The 5,022-nt window shown below is 46.8% G+C and overlaps 1 pseudogene; it reads right to left on the bottom strand.

The window, feature by feature from the left end:
- Positions 1-2,079: 2,079 nt before the first annotated feature.
- On the bottom strand, positions 2,080-3,909 carry LOC698406 (26S proteasome non-ATPase regulatory subunit 8 pseudogene; annotated as a pseudogene).
- Between the last annotated feature and the right edge of the window lie 1,113 nt (positions 3,910-5,022).

Here is a 5,022-nt window from a genome sequence, read left to right as displayed (position 1 = left end):
TTTTTCCCTAAATTGCTACTTTCAGGCTGGATGTGGTGGCTCACACTTGTAATTCCAGCACTTTGGGAGGCCGAGGTGGGAAGATCACTTGAGACCAGGAGTTCGAGACCAGTCTGGGCAACATAGCAAGACCCTTTCTCTATTTTTAAAAAGATAAAAATTAATTTATTAATAAATTGCTACTTTCAGCCAAACTCAAAATATCTCCTCTTTTACAAACCAGCCTGCTACGTATTCTGGGTGAAGACGGGAAGCCTGGCATTTAGCTCAATCTCCATAGAAAAGGATAATGCTCTACACTATGAAAATGAAGGTGTTCTCACTTAACCCAGGATGAATAGGCTTGCCCCATTCTACTACCACTGTATTACTTACAATGTTAAGCCTCACTTTGAAAAAATGTATTCATTAATTTAATAAATGAGAAAACGAATCACCGAAAATGTTAATATAATGTATGATTTACTGTATTACAAATAAATTGGGCCGGGCACAGTGGCTCATGCCTGTAATCCCAGCACTTTGGGAGGCTAAAGCGGGTGGATCACCTAAGGTCAGAAGTTCTAGACCAGCCTGGCCAAGATGGTGACACCCCATCTCTACTAAAAATACAAAATTAGCCCAGTGTGGTGGCGCATGCCTGTAATCCCAGCTACTCCAGAGGCTGAGGTAGGAGAATCACGTGAACCTGAGAGGCGGAGGTTGCAGTGAGCTGAGATCGCACCACTGCACTCCAGTCTGGGCAACAAGAGCAAAACTCCATCTCAAACACAACACACACACGTATATTGGACACTCCCCATGCTTCAGGTACACCAATTCCAAACACAAAACTCAGCAGCAAATCTTTCTTCTTCTAAACCAGGTTCGTGTTTGAAGTAATAACATGAGGGCTGTAGGAATAGCTTTTGCCCAAAAGTGCTTCCCCCAAAAGAATACTGAAATTACTTTTCCCATTAAAAATTCTGTGATTGATGATTTATCTTCCTTCTACCAGTCATCATTAAAAACAGCTAATTTAAATTTGTATGAAGTAACTCAGAAATCTAACTGCCAAAAACCCTGAAGAGAACGAAGATACATTCCACTTTGAATGACAGCACCTAATGAAGTGTTATTCTTCTGTGTAATGAATAGAGCAGCCAAAAGTCTGACACGAGCTACACTATTGGCTTCAGCCTCACACCCAACCCAAGAGGAAGGCTCAGCACTCCTGAGCCCAAGAGGAAGGCTCAGCACTCCTTGGCTCTATCCTGATCCTCTGTGGCTTCTCTGGGGGTTCCTTCCTCAATAATCTCACTCTTGCCCTCCATTCTCTTCAAGGCTACTCTTTTCCAAAGGACCCAGGGGGAACCAACCAGACAGTTTTGTATGAAATTCCTCAAATTCTAACCACAAATGTATTTATGGAATAGACAGTAAACCTGTGGTGGGTTCATGGTGAGAAGAAATGTTACTGTAGGAGGTGGAATTCTAAGATGTCCCCCAAGATTCCTGCTCCCTGGTGTACAGGCTCCGTGTCATCCTCTCCCCTTGAGCATGACTGTGACTTGAGCCTATGATGGGACAGTTACTCTCATGATTATGTGACATCCTGTGACCAATGGGATTTTGCACATGTAATTAATGCCCCTTAGCAGCTGACTTTGTTGTGCGTGTGTGTTTTGGGGGGGTTTGGGGGTTTTTTGAGATGGAGTTTTGCTCTTGTCACTCAGGCTGGAATGCAATGTCACCATCTCAGCTCACTACAACCTCCACTTCCCGAGTTCAAGTGATTCTCCTGCCTCAGCCTCCTGAGTAGCTGGGATTACAGTGCCTGCCACCATGCCCAGCTAATTTTTGTACTTTTAGTAGAGACAAGGTTTCGCCATGTTGGCCAGGCTGGTCTCGAACTCCTGACCTCAGGTCATCCACCCACCTCCACCCCACAAAGTGCTGGAGTTACGGGTGTGACCCACCACATCTGGCCTGTGTTTTTATTATTTTTTTTTTTTTTTTGAAAAATTGTTTAATTCGTTGCCAACATTTTTTTAAATGGGACACTTCACCCGCTTTGTTGAAAATATCTGGTACCCTGGCCCAGCATTCCTGTGTGTCCATAGCCGGCTGGAATAGTCCCCATACCTGGGGCCATGCTCTCCTGTAGGCCACAGTGCTGCTGGGGCTCTACGGTGGGCATCTGTGTTTGAAACCCTGAGCACCAGCCATCAGACAGAGCCTGACCCAGTTGGAGGGTATTATCGCCATCCCCTGAGGGCCCCAAAACTTATCTATCTCAGATATAAGAACCTGGCTCCCTACCATCCCAATTGGGAGATAAGGGCCTGGAGGACAGAATGGCAATCCACCTTTATTAGAGGAAACCCTGCACTGTAACTGTTTTAAATAACGTATGCCCTACTCCACCCAGCGCCTGGTGGACTGCTGGGATACTCAACTCAGAATGGTGGTGTCTTCCAGCTTCTGCTGCTGGCTGGCAAAAATGTAGTAGTTGTCGGGGCCCAGGACCCACTTCTTGGTGTAGTCCGCATCTGTTTGAGTGTGTTGAGGAAGAGGATCCAGGTGCCCTTGGTGAAAAGGATTTTCTCGTAGGCCTTCTCAATGCTCCCAGCCATCTCATCCCTGATAGCGTCAAGCAGGATGTGGATGAAGGTGTAGCTCTTGGCAGGGATGTTACCCTTGACCAGGAACACCTTGTTGTAGCCGCCCTCCATCAGGTATGGCTCCAGGGACACAGAGTGCTTGATGTAGACATTGGTCTGGATGTCCTTGGCAGGCAGCCACTCCAACTCCATGTGGAACTCAGCCACCCAGTCCTGGGACAGCAGGAAGAGAAGGTGGAGGCCCAAGAGCTGGTGCATGTAGGCTGACTTGGGTAGCTCTTAGCAGCTGACTTTGAATCAATCAAAAGGAAAATTATCCTGGGCGGGCCTGACCTAATCAGGTGAGCTCTTCAAAGTCCCTGGGCCCATCCTGAAGGAGAGATTCAGAGGATGAGAGAGATTCTTCCACTGGCCTCACAGGAGCAACTGCCATGTTGGAGAGAGGACCACAGGGCGGAAAACCACAGGCAGCCTCCAGGACATGAGAAGGGAGCCCAGTTGGCCGGCAACAAGAAAGCAGAGACCACCATCCGACAACCCTTAGGAACTGAACTCTGCCAACAACCCATGAGCTTTAGATGAAGACCCTGAGCTCCAGCTGAGATTGCAGACCTGGTCGACACCCTGAATTCAGCCTTGGGAGACCCTGAGCCCAGGACCCAACTGTACCTGCAAGTTTAGACTCTGCTGGTCCCCAGGTCCTGGTTCCCTGAAAGGGTAACACTTCTTTCAAAGGACTAAGTAAGGGGTTCCACTGAACCTAGAGCTTCAACTGCCATTTGGGGCTTCTCATGCCAGTGAATTAGAAAGCATGTGGGAGTTATATACTAATGGCAGCAGTTACCCCTGGTTATCCTGAGGAAATAAGATTACTTTACCTAATCGGGGCAGGGGAGAGTACGTCGGGAACTCAGGGATTCGCTAGGCCCTCCCTTGTTTCCCTACACAGCAACCACGCCTGGCAAGAACACAGGAGTTAAGGGCTCAGGTCCCTCACAGGAAAAGGTCTGGGTTTCCCACTGGACAAGCAATGGAGACTAGCAGAAAGATTAGCCAAGCGTGAGGGGAATTTAGAATGGGAAACGAGGGAAATGGTGAATATCAGTTCCAATCTGGGTACCAACCGCAGTAGAGGAAGCTGTAGCGTGAGCTTCCTGCCACCCTGTTGCAAGTCTAGCTTTTAGAAATTTCAATTGGTCATCCCAGAGGAATTGGTGACAGAATGCCATGAACCAATTGTGGGGCATGAATGAATCCGAGTGGTGCAAATGCTGGAAAATAGTGACGCCCCCAATGTGGTACCCATATCTCCGGCCTCTTAATGCAGACAGTCTGACTTCCAGCTGCTAGCACCCATGTCCCCTACTGCAAGCTGGAATGCCACCAAAATATGCCCATGGGAGCAAACTTTAGCCAGTGACTGACAGAGGGAAGCGTACACAAATATGCCCCAGTTTCCTTGACTTTCAAGTGAGAATAAAGTGGAGCTTCCTGGCGGGGCATGGTGGCTCACACCTGTAATCCCAGCACTTTGGGAGGCAGAGACGAGTGGATCACCAAAGGTCAGGAGTTCAACACCAGCCTGGCCAACATAGTGAAACTCTGTCTCTACCAAAAATACAAAAATTAGCTGGGCGTGGTGGCACGTGCCTGTAATCCCAGCTACTCGGGAAGCTGAGCCAAGATCGTGCATGAGAATTGCTTGAACCCAGGAGGCAGAGGTTGCAGCGAGCCGAGATCACACCACTGCACTCCAGCCTGGGTGACAGACCAAGACTCTGCCTCAAATTAATAAATAAATAATATAAAGTTGTTGATCTTTTACCATATCATTTAACATGTATAAAGATAAAATATATTTTGTATATAAAATATGCATGAAATAAAATAGATTTATTTATTTATACATATACATACAAAATTTTTAGTGACATAAAACAATTTCTTACATTTCTTGACTCGTAGCTCGGCTGGGCATTTCCTCTGCTGGACTTGCTCATGTGGCTGCAGTCACCCAGAAGGTCATTTGGGCTGGAAGGTCCAAGAGGGACAAATTTCCACATGCAGTGAGTGGTTGGTACTGCTGTTGGCTGGGTGCCTCAGTTTCCCTCTGTTTCAGTCTCAGGGGAGGTTTCATAGAGGGAAGGTAAAAGCACAAAGCCTCTTAAGGTCTGGGCTCACACAACATCACTTCTGCCATGTTTTTTTGAAATTGGTTTTATTGAGGTGTAATTTACCATGAAATTCACTCATTTGAAGGGTACAATCCAATGATATTTTTAGTAAAACTACAGAGTTGTGCAACCATCACCACAATCCAGTTGTAGAACGTTTTCTTCACCCAAAAAGATCCCTCATGCCCATTAGTAGTTAATCTCCATTTCTACCCTCAGCTTCTGACAACAACTAATCTACTTAC

Source organism: Macaca mulatta, chromosome 18, assembly GCF_049350105.2.
Source record: "Macaca mulatta isolate MMU2019108-1 chromosome 18, T2T-MMU8v2.0, whole genome shotgun sequence".
Classification (NCBI taxonomy): domain Eukaryota; kingdom Metazoa; phylum Chordata; class Mammalia; order Primates; family Cercopithecidae; genus Macaca; species Macaca mulatta.
Note: the sequence above shows the minus strand (reverse complement) of the source record. Positions and strands in the feature narration are given on the sequence as shown.